We start from the raw sequence: 18,108 nt of genomic DNA, 5'->3' as shown, positions 1-18,108 counted from the left end.
TGAAAAGTTTATTCTTATGAGGTGGTACTTTCTTCAGCCTGCTGTTGTTGTTTAGTTTCATGTTTTCGCACAAAAACTTTAACTCAGTTTTACTACTGTCCTTGGTAGGAGCTGGAAATACAACACACAGTACTAAAATGCTTGAAATAATTGTCACATTTTTCATATCTCTAACCTCCCCTAACAATTTAAAGCACTTCTATAGTGGAATCAGCATCTTCTTCATCTTCATAAAATGACATATGAAGAAAAAATATTTAGAACTGTGTGAAATTATGAGCTCAATCATTGTTATACTGTCTTGTGGCTCCTTCCCCTCTCCAGATGGTCTTTTGCTTCTCCTGCCAAGTTCACCCAGCCATCAGGAGACGCCAGATTAGATATCTTTTGCCAAAAAAAAAAATAATATTTTTGATTATAGGCTTATTAAAAACACAACAAAAAAAAAAAAATCAAGAGCAGCAACAGGAACAAAAAGGAGCTTGGCACACTATGGTGTGGTGATTATGTCTCTATTAATGAGGAGGAAAATGAAAAACAAGAGTGCTCCTGAGATCCTGTAAAATGCTCCGTGATGAAAAATAAGCCAAAGCCAGCCCAGTCGTGGTAATAAGAACAATAAAAGATACGTGGAAAAGAGGACTGTAGAAAGTTTGAATTAATTTAATTTAGGAAATCACTGTACTGTTTAAAAAATGTAAATGAGAAACGAATGGCTGTATAGGAATAGAACATAAGGAAAAACGAGGAAGGGAGCTCCCAGGTTGGATGATAGCTGACTCCTTGTTATGATGGCAACAAATGCCTAGCTGCCTTTCGAAGCCGATGATGTGCCATCAGAGCAAGCAGGCATCCAGCCACTGCTGTCAATTTCTCCTATTCCTGGGTATTCCTGAGAATTGTTTTGCCAGAGGCAGGAAATTGCTCTTTGGCAAGCATTAATCAGGAATGCGTGGTAGATGCTGAACTACCAGGTTGAGGTAGGGTGTGTTGAGTGCATCACTAATGAGGTTTAGGGGCAACTGAGGACATGGGCCGAAGGCTAGATCATTCCCCGTTCCCCTGGGGCTGGTGCCATTTGATGTGAATAGGGCTGTCTCGTCCAGGTTTTTGAAGGACATCACTCCTGCTCCGTGCCAGCACAGGGCAAAGCCCAGCGCCCTGCTGCCTGCTCCCAGCACAGCTCCTCGTGGGTCCAGCCCTAAAGTGGATGGCCTGCCTCAGTGTCCAGCTGTAAACTAAGTCAGTGTCCCCTGTACTTGTGCCTTGCTCCCAAATCCTGCCCCGCTTTTGCAAAAATCATGTATCGACAGAGAAGGTTATTTAGAGAGGGGTTAATGAGATATGGCCCAGAATGTTCCAAAATGCAGCCTCCAAACCAATTGCTAATTAGGCACTGGAGCCACTAATCTAATTTTAGCCAGTCACTGAATTTATTCTTGGTGGAATAAAATGCACTTTAAATCTCATTTAAAAGCCACTGAGATACTCTTGACAAATTAAAATATGAAATTAAAAATATATTTAGTTTGTTTCTGCATCATTAAAGTAATCCTTGCTGCTGCTGAATCAAACCCCATGCCTTCGCATTTTCATTTTGGAGCCCGTGTTTGCTGCTGAAGTTATGAGCTGTGCCCTGTCACCCTTCCCACATCTTGTAAAATGTGCGTGCGGGGCTGTGCGGCTGCCTGGGAGCAGGGCAGGGGGATGCAGGACCAGGAGGGGTGCAGCCATCGGGCAAATGTGTGGGGGGTAATATGTTGGTGAGAGAGGGAGATCTAAATGAATAGACATAAAACAGCATGGAAACAAGAAGCATAAAGTGGCAATCTTAGTGCCAGCTAAGCTTGTAGTAGAAGAAAACTGTAAATAAAAGGAGAATAACTCTTCCTATCACCTACATACTTGACTGGCTCTTAGTAGCAGCTTACCTCTTGGCCAATCTAACCTCCTTTGCATGCGTCAATCCCAGCGTGGCACGGATGGGATAAATGCTGTGGTTTCTGTCTGCAGAGCAGCTCAGCATGCTGTGTGCTGGTGCTGTGCTGCAGCTAGATGGCACAGTCACCTCGCCTCTGTGCTCGGGCTGGCAGCCACCAGCCTGGTGTGGCACGAGTAAGTCTGAGGGGCTCGGGGGCTGTGCCCTACCTGGGCACCTTACCCGTAACCTAAAGTATAATTCAGCTTCTGGTAAAGACAGCAGGGGGCTGAAGAGTCCTAAGCTTTCCCTGGGCTGGATGCTGCTGCTGCATCCTTCTGGTCCTAACCATTACCGAGCTCTTGGCTTCAATTTGCATTTGGATAATGATGGCAATTTAAAAATTTGCAGTTTCAAGAATTACGATAGGCGGAGTTTTCATCCGGTGTGGTTGCAGGACTTGCCTGCAAGAAAACAGGGGGAACTGTTGGTAAACTGCTTTTGGTGGGGGAGAAAAGCCCAAACTGGGCACCCCAAGTGCTGAGCTGGGAAGGCACGTGTGGCTGCTGCGTGTGCTTCTAGCTTGCTGGCGTTTCAGCCGTGGCAGCGATAAGCTGCAGTGTGCTCAGGGCCAGATCTGTTTGGTCTGCCCTTATCATGAAAGGAAGAGCTGGCTGAGGGGCGAGGGGGTTTGTGAGGGGTCAGCTGGCAGCAGGAGAGAGGAGGAGACAGGGTGGGGGGACTAAAAGCCATCTACTGAAATATCACAAAAACAGTATTAAGAAAAAAATGCAGAGGAATCTGGGGTCAAAAAGTACTGCTGGATGGATCCTGTCTACTTCTTTTTTCTTACCCAATGAAGAAAAAGGTGGCAGAGAAGTCTTACCTGTGCAGCAGAGGCAATCTTTAACTGGAAGAAATTCATAAAAAGTTCTGCCAAGAACTATTTCTGTACAATCTTGCTTTCCCCTATTGCTGGGGGAGTAACAAAACAGCTTTCCTGGTAAATCAAAGAGCTAAATAGAAACATAAAACCATGCTTAATGTCTGTTTTTTATATATATAATATATATACACACGTGTGTGTATATATTTAAAATCAGACCAGATGACTAAAGTTCCCTGCTGAATGTTTCTTGGGGAGGTGGGGTTTATTTATTTATTTTAAGCTGGTTTGAGGGAGAAAATCAGAGTAGCAACACTTTTGATCTTTGCTACAATTCAGCTCCATTTAATGATGGTACAAAGATCTCGTGAAAATCTCATAATGAACAAGTACAAAATACCTTCTTTGGGAGCTAGCACAATGGAGAAGGCTACCATGCATAGATGCACATTTGAAAGAAACAATCCATTTAGAAATTGTTTTCCCAGCGATATTAAGGGTTGGCTGAAATTGCCCCCTGTGAAAACTGGAGAAGTTTGGCCATTGCATATCTTGGTGCCCAGATATTCCTGTAGTGGTGCAAAATAAATAAAATGGAAAGCTTATGGCAAGTGAAAGTGAGTATAAAATATCAAAATATTTCTCAGGAATGTTCTGCAATCATTTACTATTTTTCAGGCTTGCAGTGCTCTTTGAAAAGCTGCTGCGAGGCCAGGACATCTGTGGTGGTTTTACTGTGCTGGGCAGCTAAACACCACGACTGCTCTCTGTCCCCCTCCTTAGATGAGGAGGGGAAGAAGTAAAGCAAAGAACAACTTACGGGTTGAGATAAGGATAATTTAATTAAAGGGAAATAATAATAATTAAAGAAAGATTATTATGAACTAAACAATTTAAAGGGGAAAAATAGGGGGGGTAAAGGGGAAACGGAAGGGGGAAAGGAAAAAAAGGGAGGAAAACAAACAAACAAAACAAATGAAGGCTATGTGGAAGTGCAGAGGAAAGGAATTACTCTTTACTTCCCACAAATGAGCGACGCTTGACCACGTCCTTGAAGCAAGGCCTCAACGCACGCAGCCGGTGTTCGGGAGGAGGACCGAGGTTTTCCCAACGAGAGCCCACCCCTCCCCTCTTCCTCCTGTTCCCACCTTGTATGGCTGAGTGTGACACCGCATGGCATGGAATATCCCTTTGGTTGGGTTGGGTCAGCTGCCCTAGTGATGTTTCTCTGCTCACTTTTTGCCCACCCCTAGCAGGGTTAGAGCGAGGCCCGGTGCTGTGCCAGCACTGCTCAGCAGCAGACACGACCCTGGTGTGATCCCACTGCTGTTCCAGCTGCAAGTGCAGAGCACAGCACTGTGTGGGCTGCTGCAGGGACAGGTAACATCCCAGCCAGACCCAGTACGACATCAGAGCACAACAAAGAGTGAACACAACACATCTACTGTGGCTCCATGCGGATGGGAGCTGTTGGGCAGCACGCTGCGGGGGCTGCTGCATCTCTGGTAAGAGCAGAGGAGGAGGTGGAGAGGGAAGAGGGTGGATGTGAAGATGTTTTGCCGTGGTGCTAAGAGCATTGCTGGCTTGGGTACAGCCCAGATTTTTCTCAAAAACACGGTGGCAGAGCAGTTGCTTTCAGTGGAGGCTGGTGGTGCTGGTGGATTTCAGAGGTGGTGAGGCAGTGGTGGGGAAACCTGGAGCGTTTTGGCTGGGGGTACCAAGCCTTGGTCTTGAGGAACACTCCTTGCAAAATGCCTGTGGGATGCCTGTCTCCTGTTTGTTGGTTCCTCCAGTGCTCACGTCTGTATGCTTGGAAGGTGCCGCTGCCCAGATCTTCTCTCCCAAATCCTCCAAATCCTGACTCCTGGTTTTACTATCCAGGTGCAAAGCCCATCAATGTTAATTAATGTTTCTTAGAGCATAAAGAATTAAGTCCTTATGTGGGAGACGTGAGGAATGATAAACTCTCATTTCACCCTGAATATAGTTGTATGACTTTACATTATAATTATATATATATATACATTAACTTGCTGAGCTGTTTTGCAGCAAATGGGGTATAAACTGCATTAATTAGATGAAGAAACCTCATAAAATTACTTGGGATAGCAGAGAGCAGCAAAATGACTGACTGTCCCGATGGCTGCACTTTGAGGAGCATTTTATACGATGGCGAAGGTGCTCACAGGGCAGGGTGCAAGGAATGGCTGCAGCTCTGCGTGCTGCCCCAGCACCTTCACGGCACAGTCTGTGGGGTGCAGGAGAAATGTTCCTGTACGGCCATGCAGCCGCCTTGCCTTTGCACAGATCTTAACACAGAGCAAATGTGTAACTAGCAGAGAGCAGCCGATTAGTTTGGATAATTTACAGAGCAAAGTAAGTAGCTATTGATGCCCTGAGTCTGGAGGACCTGGGCTTTTTTAATATTGATTCCTCCACAGCTGCGGTATAGCTGGCTCCAGGCATTTAAAAAATCCCGAGTCAGGTCCAAAAATCCATGAAATTACCTTCAATTGTGAAATTTAAAATGTTGTTAATAACTTTGAGTTCTGTTTTTACTTGCTTTCTGGGCTGCGAGCCTCCTAAATGTGCTTGGGTTGGGGTTTTTAAGCCTGTGCAGCAGCTGGTGCTGAGGCAGCGCTGAACTCGCCTGCCCGGAGCTGTGGCCGATGCTGCTGTGTGCCGGTGGCTGTGTGTGACAAGGTGCCTGCAGGAGGGGAAGATGTCATGCTGGACTTCTCCAGGATTGTTTCCTAAATAGGGAGCAAACCCAGGCAGTGACTGCCCCAACCTGGTCAAGATGAGTTGTGGTTCCGAGCTGGGTGAGTGGCACTGCGATTGCCTATTGAGCTCCTCGTCCGGGTGCTCTTTGCTCCTTCAGGCCGGGTGCAGCACCAGCATGGCCAAGTGGCTTGCAAAGCAGAGCAGGCACACTTCTACATCTCACTGCGTGGGCTGGGTGTGAGCACCCCCGGGGCACCCAAGTGGAGCAAGACCCTGAGAAATCCACGTGGTAGGGGTGTGCATTGACTCGATATTCTGATGTAAAGCACCTGTAAAGCAAACATCCTTTCTGTGAGACTTTTTTTTTTCCTCATTCTGTACAGCTTGCAGCACTTTATTTTTTACCAAATCAGTAAAAATCTTATAATGAAACAAACATGAAGGTTATGAAGCAGCGAGTCTCGCCAGTGTAACTTCTGTTGCAGTAATATCTCCATTTAATTTAAAATTTACTTTGGATGGAAACTAGGATTTTTAATTGCAGTAATCTGGAAGCATTTGCATTTCTGTCTTCAAAAAGACTTGCTCTTCCAGGACAGTGAAAACTATGGGGGGAGAAGCCTTATTTTATAGAAAAGGCTTAATACCCATGTCTAAAAATGCTGACTTCACTGTTCACATTAAGATCTTCTTGTGAGGAAAAATTAACTACTGACTAAAGGGTGGTCTTTTTTTATTACCTTGAGTGACCTTCCTATCCTAATGATAGCTTTGCATTAGGTGATACTTGGAAATCTATTGTGACCTTTGTAATTTGTTTCCAGTGCTAAAACTGGAAAATGTCCATGCTGATGACTTAAGGGAGTTTTCTGGACATCGTGAAGATTTGAGGTGTGTTTTGCCCCTCCATTTTTTATGAGGGGCTATCTCCGTGCCATTCACCAATATGCGTTTTAATTTGAGGTTCTATAAGAATATTTTTTCTACCAACAGCCTTGGAAGCAGAAGGCATGAAGGTGATGTGTCTCGATGCTCGTAGGCCCTTCTCTAACTGAGATCCGAGCATGAACAACCAAATGGTTTTTAGCAACTATGACAGAAAAGTCCTTCAGTGAGAAGGTGAAGACTGGTGGTCGTAAGGTGGAGCACAATGAGCTTGCAAATGGGATTTGATGGCATAGGATCCTTTACAAGAGAGGATTGGATTTAATTACCTAAATGACCCATGTATTCCTAGAAGAAACTAATTAAAGGATTTTTTAGTGAAGTGTGGTAGACATAAGGTGGCAATTACAAATGTATTGATTTTCATTGCTTGAGTGTAGAGAAGACTTCATGTTCTGCAAATGTGTAGAACAATCTTGTCCCAAGGCATCCTTGGGACCCTGTGGCGATCATCATGCTTTGGGCTATTTGAATAACTGAAAAGTTTAATTCCAGCGCCTGTAACAGCATACAGCAACGTGCCCCTTTTCTGGGCTGAGATGTAGGTTAGAGACACCTGAACTGCTTCCAACTGCTTAGGTGAGCAGGAGCAGGCTGGTCTCAGCTACACTGGGCTTACCAAAAAGAACAAACCCAACCAAACTTTGCACCATGCCAGACAGGCACATTTTATCACCCAAACAAGGCTTTGAAAGTTTATTCTAGCTTGCTGTATGCATTCACTTCTAAAATGCTTGCTACTTTTTCCATATTCCATTGGTGTTCCAGGTCCTTAATTTAAAGCTATCACAAGAATCACTGGACTCTGTCAACCTGATATCCAGATTTATTATAGTGGGTGGAAGCTCAGGAGAAGCCCAGGCTTTGATTAATTTCCCAGACATCTGCAAACAATTTCTGGCACAATCAGCCCCAGCTGCCAACTGGCCAGAGGAGTGCCAGGTGAGCTGGGTCTGCCCTGAGCTCCAGGATTTCCCAGTACCGATGGTACTGCTACCAACAGGGTGCTGGAGCGAGCAGAGCACCTCTGCTTTGTGGTTAGTTTGCAGCTAGACGTGACTTTTGGTGAAAAACATCTATGGTGAAAGGGAGAATTCCTTGAAGGTGGTTAGTGCTGCGAAGAGTGACAGCTCTGCTGTATCTGTTCCTTGCTATTCTGTGCCTATCACCGTGCTTCAGGCTGGATGACATGACCGTATTTCATTTTCAGCGTGGTTTTCCAGTCATGCTCAGGTCACACGGACAGGGGTGGGCCATGTTGGAGAACTGTGTGCAAATCTTTTCACAGCGCTTTTCTTTCATTCTCACTTGTTTGTCCTCACTGGGATATTTGCTGGTCCCCTCGGGAGGAGTGGATGTGCACTGTTTTTGCTGAGGTTTCATGGCAGTTGCACATCTGGATGGCTTAAACAGCAGAGGTCTGTGATGGTCCTATGTGCCAAGGCATGTTAAAAGTCAAATCAAAAGAATATGCATATATATATATATATATATTTAACAGCTGGAGAACTCCCTGAGGACTTCACTCTTGGTTGTCACTTACAAACGGAAGTTGCGGTTCCCTATTACAAGCCTGCCAATGACTTCTGATGACTCTCAGGTCACCAGGAATCTCTGGTGATCTCAGCTGCCAGGTTACCCAAGGCTTGTTGCCCCTCAGTGAGACATTCCAGGAGGAGCTGTACAGTTTTGCTTTTCTAACACAAGTTTATAAACTTCATTTTCATCAGCTTAGTACAGACTGGATTTATTTTTACTTACTGCATTGGAGATTTGTTACCTGCTGTTAATTGGTATCAGTATAATTATCCATGCTTTGTGGATCGTTAATTTGTTGAGATTGTCCCAGTTGGAGAAAAGAAAGTTATTAACCTGTCATGAGATTTTGGGGGGAATATTTGCTATTAGTTCTGTAGGCATATGTGTATTCAATGGCTCTTTGAAGTCTCTCATCTGGAGTAGAGGGGTTATGGCAGTGCACATCACAATACAGGGGAATTAAGTTGTTGTGGGATGGCACTGAAGGCTTGGCACTGAGAACATATCTTTTATCTGCATCAATAATAAGCACACAGCCTGCTGATGTACACTTCTAGCACGTAATGATCCACCTCCAGAACATGAAGTTATGGGTGGGAAAGTCTTCGTTCAACATCTGGGAAGTTCTCAGTCACATCTGGTTCTTCTGTTCCTGGTAGCCGTCTGCACCAGAATGTTAACGTTGATGTACCTCCTGCTGTTAACAAATGATACCTCGTCTACCATTCTCTCCAATTCTTTCTCTTCAATGAGCATATTTTCCTAATGGCTCAATTAAGCCTTAATGCAATCATGTGATTAATTCCACGTAATGTCATAGTCTGAATAATTCCTTTCCTTAATTTAATTTCGAGATTCTGAAATTCTAATCCACGTCTTTCCTGTGTCCTTCTCTTCTCTCTCTCTCTTTTTTTTTTTTTTTTTTTTTTTTTTTTGGTGGTGGTTTAGTATTTTGTTTTCTGGGAATTCTTAATCCATTCTTTTTGATTGCAGTGCTGGTAGCAACGAAATGAAGATAGAAAGATGCACTTTCTCTAGTATGCAGGTTAAGAATAACCAAAAGAAAACTAATAAAAGGGCTGCAGAAATGATTGAAAATTTGTAATGAAAGAATTGAAACACTCATCTTATGTTTAGAGAGTCCACAGCTGAAATGATTTGTCACAGGAAACCCGTTTTAGGAGGGAACATGTTCCCATACAAGGAACAAACCTGGACAGCAAGGTATTTGAATAGCTGCTTCTTTGAGAGATGGAAATGTGCAACTCAGTCAACACGGTGATAGGAGCAGTACAAATGAAGAGAGGAGGGAAGAAAAAGAGTCACTACCAGACTTCTTTCTGAGATTAATGGAGTTCTTTGTTTACATCTCATCACTTAAGCAAGGACACATCTCTCGAGTTTTCTCCCCCAGTACCTGCAAGGTGCAGCTTCTCAGGTGGGCTCTTCCTGCAGCAAGCCGTGAATTCCACGCCAGCTTCTGCTGGTGGCAGGGCTGTTTCTGCATTCAGTGATGAACCATTTAAAGTTCAAAAATATGCATTCTTTGTTCCTAATCTGATCGATTTCCATTTTCATAGGCTGGAAGCTCATCCTAGTGTTTTGATGGCCACTGCACGTCCTCATGCATAACAGAAGCTTGGTGCTAGTTAGCAGCTCAAGCAGGAAAATGGTGTAATTTTTCTTTTCCAGTATGTGTGTCAGGGTTGTGCACCCATAAATCATTGTGACTGTGGAGGACAGTCTTTTAATGTAATGACAGCTCTAAGTCACTTTTCCTGTAACTCATGCACCAGATGATGCTTTCCAAAGGTCTCTCCAATTTGTACTGTAATGTTTAAAATCTAGGAGTGTGTTTCCCTTAATACTCCATTTCATATAGTTTTCACCTGTTTCTTCTGTTTGCTGTGAAGTATGTCCAGGAACAATTCAAAAAACAACATTTAAGAACCATGTTTTAATCGCGTTTCTGCAGTCAAAGATTTTTAAAATGCTCAACATGCTAATAAGTAAGAATACACTTTTAGTAACTACTGTGTAAACATTCACAGGCAATGCATTTTAAGGCATGGATTATAAAACATTTAAAAAATCCGTTTTATTGGATTAGCTATGCCGCTGTTATTGTCACACATAGTCACCAGCTTTTGTCAAATCCATGTGACAGAGGTGAACTCAGCTGCTCTGGGACTTGATATCCACCGAGGACTAGAGGACACCAGTGGGTAATCGGCCTTCTTGTGGCTGAACAGCTGAAGGCTGACAAGCAATAGGGCCAAGCACTTATAATTTTGAAAGTGATTTGCAGTAGTTGCTACTTTAATCATCTGTATTTTTCTCCTGTGACTAACTGCAGTCAGAACAGCACAAATACTTCCCCACTGCATTAATCTGAGTCTCTACAGAAGCCTAGGGTTCAGATGCTGTTTCACGACATACGTTCTCCAGCTGGGTTTGGGTTGCTTATTCTGTGACTCGTCTCTGTCTGCAGGCAGTGCCTTGTCTAGATGCTGAGGGGTTAGAAATAGTGCTAATGGGAGGCAATTATTGAAACATCAAAATGCTAGGAAACTTCTGGGAATTTGTCTGAACACGTTAAATAGCATCTTCCTTTGGGGTGAGATCTGACACAAAATGCCTCTCTTTATTGCCAGGGTACTGCAGCAGAATCCCCAAAGTTGTGCCTTGATATTTGCTGAAATGCTTGTGCGGCTGGAAATGTCAGTAAACTTTGGATACTGTTAATAGATTTCTTGACTCTCCCAAAATGCTCTCCTTGGCTTTCTCACAGATTTAAGAGAGCTTTTTTCTATGTAGAATGGAATCATCTTGAAGACTGAGGAAAAGATAGATGTCTTCTAAAATATTTCTAAAATTATTCTAAAAGAAGACTTAAGCTCTTGTATTATTAGGTGGCAATGTTGCCACAGTTCCTCCTGCAAGTAGTCTCATCCTGTCTTCCTTGATCACTATCTCAGAATCATAATTTATGGATTCCTTCTGTGTGCTCTCAGTTCACCAGTCACAATTATCTTGAAATGTGTTTGAATTATGTGCTATAATCTGATCTGTCTTTCCATAAACTGAAAGGTCACTAATATAAAATTCAAATCCTTCCAGAGATTGGCTTATGTTGCCAGGAGAGGAAACAAAACCAGCATCTCCTCACAGGTGTTTTAAAAGCTTACACGTAGGGGCTGCTGGTGAGGGGCAGAATTCAGTACCCACCCCAATTCAAATGTAGATGTAGAAAATGGGTAGGTCAGATTTCCCAGGGCAAAGGAAGTCTCTCTCCTTCCTCAAGGCTTTGCTGGGGCTCCTTAGGTTTCTGTAGATGTGAGTGTCACATTTCTTTTCATCTGTACGTACCATGGACATGCCAGCATGTCACCCTCGCAGCACGTCCTACTGCTTCGTTCCTTCCAGCTTCTCCAGTTCTTCCTCTGCACTGGGGATGAGAGCATTTAGGTTGTGCTGAACACTTGCTGTGAATTCTTCACCCACTGTGCTCATGCACAGCTATACCTCCTCCATAAAGGACCTCAAATCATCAGGTGCTTAGGATTTTGATTCTTTCTTTTGACTTCTGTGCCATAGCTTGCTTGAAAGGAGAGATGTTCTGCCCATTGGAGGTCATCTGGCTACTTCATGCAATTTGGGCCTTCTGATTAGTAATGATTGGTTCTGTAGCAAAGAGAGTATTTGGCTAGAAAAAGGAAAATTATCATAAATATGCATAAAGCACATGGAGGCAAAAAAAGCAATTACTTTGGCTTTAAAAGCTAGAAACTGTTTAGCAGAACAGATGGGTTGCATAAATCTGGCAAAAATGAGGGCATGAGGGATTTGTGTGTGTGTGTGTGGCATTCAGCAAAGGATAAGAAAAGGGTTTGTAAGAATTTATTATAGTTTGGGAATTGTCCATTTTCCTACCCTTTCAGAGTAAAAGTAGTGACTGGGGTCATTAGATAGAGCTCGTTTCGACAGCGTATGGCAACGTGTAGAGTTAGCTATGAAGCTCCCATCAGTCCAGAATAACCAAATAGTTGTTCTTTAGTACCATAAAACTCACATCTTTTTCAGAAATGTTCTGCTCCCAGCAACATTATGAACAATTTCCATTTCTTAGTCGTAGTAATACAGACAGTGATAGAAATTTTTCTAACTTAAGTGTTTTCATAGCACTTTCCTAGTGTGTTTCTCTATTTTAAATTTTGTTTAATTTCTGTATACGAGCAAGAGCCATTAATCAATTTGTATTCAAAAGTGTTGTAAGTTCACTGAGAAAGTGCAGGCTGTTGAATAGCAAGTGTTGGGCTTAAATCTCATCTCTGTAGGCTCTGTCAAAGAGACAAGTGAGAATAGGTTTGACGCGATTGGTGTGTGCCATGCAGCTCGTGCTCCTTCAGCAGACGTGCTTACAATAACTGTGATGTCTACATTTTACCCAACTGAAGCCCGCAGTCCCAAAGTCTCAAATTCCTACCGACAGAGAAGACCACTGCTGATCAGCAGTAACATCTGTCGGGTTCTGTGCTCACTGCAGGGCATGCTTTGTGCCATCTTGATTTGAAAGCCTTGTGAGAGTCATGTTTTATGTAATAAAATCAGAAGTCATCACAGCTGCTCAGTCTCGTGTCGTATATATGTGCACTTTGGAGGCATTGGCATCAAAAAACAACAACAATCAACAACAACACAATGATAAAGGACTGGATTCTGTACATCTGAATGGAACATACATGGACCACATTGGACAGTCCTTCTTTGGGTGACATCCTAAATGCAACCTTCTGCGTTGTTTTTCACTTTCATTGCCATGCATCTTTCCCAGGTCAACTTAAAGATCTCTTGAGGAATTGCTCTATAATTTAGGTGGCTCACAAATAATCACAGGCTTTTTTGTAACTGCCAGCATCCAATATCAGAGCGGTCTTAGCTGGCAGAAACTGCTTCTCTTATGTCAGTCCGCAGTTGTATTTGGGAGATGCAGCATGAACTGTTAAGGTTATGCATTGATTTTTAAAATCTTTGCAATTTTCAGTTTACATTTTTATCCATTTAATTATCATTTGGTTGCATTGAAGTATAAGCGTATAGAAGTTTAAGAGGGCTGTAATTTAATCTTAATTTTATATCAAACAATTAACATTCAATTTCATAGCTAGAAGATGCATGTGCTTTACACGTGAAGCAGGCTTTATAAGCAGTGAGTCTTTGTGTGACAAAATCTAATTCTGCTACTAATAAGCAAATAGGTGGATTTTGTGTCCTATTGATCTCAGAATTACCTGACTGATGCCAAAAATCAATCCAAGACCTCTTCTGAGCAGTCACAAGACAGGATTCTTTTTATTAAGCCTGTCCATGATTTATAGTTTTGCCATTAGTGTTAATGTAGACTTAAAATATCAATACTTCATTCTAACACTTCCAAAGTGGCATCGATTCTTCCTTATCTCAGCTCCTTCTCTTGCATGGACGCTGCCCAGAAATTTTTTTATGGACACCTGGGTACATTTGGTTCAGTCAAGTTACAAATGCCTAAAACTATCTTGTCTGTATTGAAACTTTAATGATGGGAAGCATTTTCTGCAACCATAAGAATGGAAAGATGAAGCCTTTGTGTTTATTAGGTGATTTCTGCTGGAAGTGGTGAGCGCAGCTTTCTCTAAGCAGCAGTGATATCTCCGAGGTGAGTTATTGTTGTACCTCATCGGGGTGGGCTAATGTGGAAGGAAATGCACAGGACCACCAAGTTGACAGAAAGAGCAATGCAGCACTAACAAGTGACGTCTTAAATGGTCTCTGCTCTCTTGCTACACCAGGCATGTGTTACGTTTGCTCCAGACAGAAAGATGGGCAAATTTGCTTTATAGATAAGCCAGAAGAATGAATAATGATACTCAGTGTGATGTCTCACACTCAGGCAATTCCTCTGTTGATCCCACTCCCCTTTTTCTGACAGACTTATGCCGTTGCAAAACCTGGGGAGATGGCAGGGAAATGAGTTTTGTTCTTGGAAGTTTATGAATTGTCTCCTTTCAAAATTGCCGAGAAATGAAAAGCCTGCAAATCATGGCAGGTCAAATGTAAACAGGAAATTCAGATGGCTGGAAAAAAGTTTTAGAAGAGCACCCTCAGGGGATGGTCGAGCTGTTAGTAAAACTGGGAAGTCAGAAAGGGAATTGGTGTGGACAGAAAATGTGTAAGAGGTGCTTGGGAATGACACAACCCACAGAGGAGAGGTCTGAAAAAGGGATTATATGAATTCATGTACAAGAATCTGAGATCAAGCAGTGTCTGAGGGGATCTCCCATGGCCAACGCTGGAGACTTGCCTGAGCTGGGTAGACTCTGGCTTTGACTCTTTCTGGTTTTTGTCCTTGTGGAGTGTTTGTATTCCTCCGGAGGAAGTGAGGATAAGCTCTGCTGGACCAAGCGCTGGTGCGGTGCTGTGTGGTTGCTTGTTGACTGAATCTCATGGGTTTGTTTCTGGAGAAGCCCCCATAGTGAGCCCAGCACCTTGTCTGTATTCTGTCCGATGGCAAGGGGAATTACTTGGTTTAGTCACGCTAGTGAGTGCTAGTGGTCCTGAGCCCACTAGCAGGTAGGAAGAAAACTGTTAAAAATCCATTTTCCCTCTGTTGTTCCTGTTACCTTTTGTTTACCGTGTTAAAGTTTAAACAACAAAAAAGTCAAAAAAAAAAAAAAAAAAAAAGTCCACATTCTGATGTGACCACGAGGGATGCTCTGGCCTTTGGAGATTCTGCAGCCAAGCCACACTTCTTTTAAGAAAGACCCAGAGGAGGAGGAGGGACAGTAAATGTCTTCAGGTTTTCCAGTGCAATGTTGTTAGTAGGGACCTGCTGTGAGTAGGGGTCTGTGTCAGATTATTTTAAAATCCAGGGTTTCTACACAGAGCTACAAACAGCAGTGAAACCAGGCTGCTTGTACATTAGGTAATGGGGTACTGTACAGCACCGGATGGGAGAAGTTCTCTTCTAAAAGCCATTAATTGGAAAATGTGAGAGGTATCATTGATATTGCTTAATGATGCACATTCGACTTAAAATATTTAGAATCTGTAAAAGTAGAATTAGATTATTTTTTACCCATGCAATTTTACATCTAGTGTTTCAGGCATAAAAAGTATTTCATGCGTCATTTATTTACAATAAATTAAAAATCTCTATTAAGTATTACACTGCTGGAAAAATTGTTATGAATATAAAATTATTGTTATTGCTGCTTTGATGTGCGGCTATCCTGCAGCATAGCATGCATGGGCACTGAGTGATTAAGATCAAAAGCGTTTTGTTATGGCATAGTCAAATATTTTACTTCAGAGTTATTTACAGTGGGTTAAAATCAACTATTCTAATTAGCTAATGTCTGTGTTCTGCCATGGCACTTAAAATTAGTGTCTGGGTACCAGGCAGTGGTGTAGCTAATTTAGTCTTCTTTTGCTACAGGGTACAATGGAGGGATGGAAAAAAACGTTGCAGAGGATGAAAGTAAGAATGAAGGAAGAGAGAAACAAGGGGGTTCGCAATCCATGGCTTACCGATCACTTTGAAATATAAATCAATTCATGTGCCACTGGATATGACGGTTAAGAATAATATTTATAGTCTGAAGATGTTCAAGAAAGTTGGCACAGCAGGTTTTACAATCATGGTAGTTAGGTAAGATAGAGCTAATCTGAGTTAGTGCTGTAGCTGTGAAACTTGTGGCTCAACAAATTCAGAACAAATGAGATCACAGAACTGGGAGAAATGAGAACACTGCAGAATTAGTAGTCTCCAGGGAACTGAAGGCTGTGGTGGAATTAGGTGCCTGGTGATCATCAACTTTGACGGTGCCTGTCCATTGCTTAAATGTAATTCCTCTATGAGATGCACTTAGACGCCTGTATTACATAGGAAGCATGTTCATTACCAACTGTTACTACTGTTTTTCATTATTGTAGTTGAAGTGACTGAGAGGTCATTAAATAGTTCTCATTTCACATACAATAGAAGTAATGTAAAAATAATTTAATCTGCTATAAATTATATTTACATTTATATTCTTGTATTTCCTTCTCAAAGATTTCTTATGTTAAAAAAAAATAAATTTTAAGTTGTGCAGCTCTGGAAATCTTCATCATTGAACCATCTTGTTTTCAGAAGCAGAAAATCACTATTGCCTAAGAAAAATTGTAAATAATAAGTAAGAATGGAGTGATCTTTCCACTGGTCCTAGCTTGTAAGGTAGGATTTGTTGTTCCTTGTATGGCAGTCAAGGATATCCAAGACACTTGCCTGAGATCAGCAGATCCAAGGGTGATTGACTACATCTGTCCTCACACAACAAGAGCTGCAGGCCAGGCAGGGCTCAACTCTAGGCTGTCTCAAGTGGCTCTGAGCACTAACATATATGGTACCGAATCAGAACCAATCTGCTGCTAATTAGAAACCTTGGGATTTTCAGAATAGAACCTTGTATTTAGCCTGCTGCATGTTCCTGAATTGACGTGTCATGCAGGAACTTATTTTCCATTTTCTGACCTTCCCAGTATGTATGATTCCATAATCTTCATACCTTTGTGGTCACAAGAAAATTCTGTGTCCTGTTTGTTTTAATGTCAATTTTAGAGCCACCTGGTAATTTCAGTGTATGTGCTTAGTTGCTCTGTTTGGAAGAACAAGGAATAATTGTTCCTTATTCAATCTATGCACATCTGTTAAGATTGTAATGGTGTCTGCCATATCATCACCCACATTGCCATCTTTCTTCTAGCTAAGGGATCTATTTAGTCTCTTGTCCTGTAGCTCTTTCAGCATTCTTTGCTCTACCTGATCTAAGTTGTATTACACTTGTATGAAGAGCATTGGCTGCCACTGAAGGAAGAACTCAAGATGAGGGCATGGCATGTAATTTTTCTTTCTTTCTGTTCTTTGGTCCCTTTTGAGGATGTGAGCATGGCATGTATTTATTTTTATTTTTCTTTCTGTTCTTTGGTCCTTTTTTTTGATGTTCTAGTTGTGTTTTTTTCCTGCTTCTGAGTTTTGAGCTATGTTTTTGAACAACTTTCTACAATGCCTCTGCAGTCTTGCAGTCTCTTTCCTGCAGTAATGGCTAATTTAATACCTATTGTTGTGTAAGAAAGTTACAGGCTTTTACTCCTCGTATGCATTTTTGTAATGACAGATTCTGCATTTCATCCACCATTTTATTGCCCCTCAAATCTTCACAAACAGAAATAATTTCATTATCTTGAATAAATTCCCTGCAACCTTGTAAGCTCACTGTCTGCTCTTTCTTCCAGATCTTGTCTAATGATATCTAATGTCATTTGCAGTACCTCATTTAATGGGTTGGTACATGCCAATATGCCATGCTTCATTGCTGGAAATTCAAATGGAAGTATGGGCACTGTTTGTTTGTGTATGGTACAAACTGCACGTCTTACACACAGACACAGCTATGAATGCATCCTTGGGAATGTACAAAATAAAGTCCTTAGCAAAATAAATAAATAAATAAATAACCCACCAAAAAAGCACAGAAAATGCGTGAGTTCTAGGAAAAACAATCAATACATTTCAAGCACATGGGTTGTATTAGGGAAAAAACAGCATGTTTTAGACTGAAAAAGTCTGACTGCCTAAATACATAATGTAATTACTTAGAATAACTCAGAAATTTATGAGAATATAATGGTGTAGAAAAGGGGTGAAATTAATACCGGTAATGAGGTAGAAAAAATGGTAAAAGCTAAGCATAAATAGGTAATTTGCTGAGGTTAGCAAGTACTTTGAGTGCTAGGTATTAGTATTACTAGGTAGAATACTAGGGATGATTATAAAATAAAGAAAGATTGCTTGCAATTCATAACCACTTATATGGTCAGCATTATTGATTTTAAAAATGCATAATGTAGCTGCTGAGAAATCTGCTATCAGTGCCTCAGCATAGTTGCTTTCTTTGCAAGAGGTATATTGTGGACTTCAAGGTGGGGAAAATGTTGTGTCGAATATGGTTGAACCTTGGGGATGTCAAGGACATCGAATATTCGGATATGTTTGAAATATGATTGAAAATATAAAAGG

At 41.8% G+C, this 18,108-nt stretch overlaps 1 long non-coding RNA gene across 1 annotated transcript in view; it reads left to right on the top strand.

Annotated features, from left to right (window-relative positions):
- The first annotated feature begins 4,159 nt into the window (after positions 1-4,159).
- Positions 4,160-18,108, top strand: part of LOC311437576 — a 136,449-nt gene continuing 122,500 nt past the window's right edge. Inside the window, exon 1 of the long non-coding RNA XR_014693557.1 lies at positions 4,160-4,309. This is a non-coding gene — a long non-coding RNA (uncharacterized lncRNA). The remainder of the gene's footprint in view (positions 4,310-18,108) is intronic.

This window comes from Aythya ferina (genome assembly GCF_964211825.1).
Source record: "Aythya ferina genome assembly, chromosome: 5".
NCBI lineage: Eukaryota > Metazoa > Chordata > Aves > Anseriformes > Anatidae > Aythya > Aythya ferina.
This window is presented reverse-complemented; position numbering and strand designations above follow the sequence as displayed.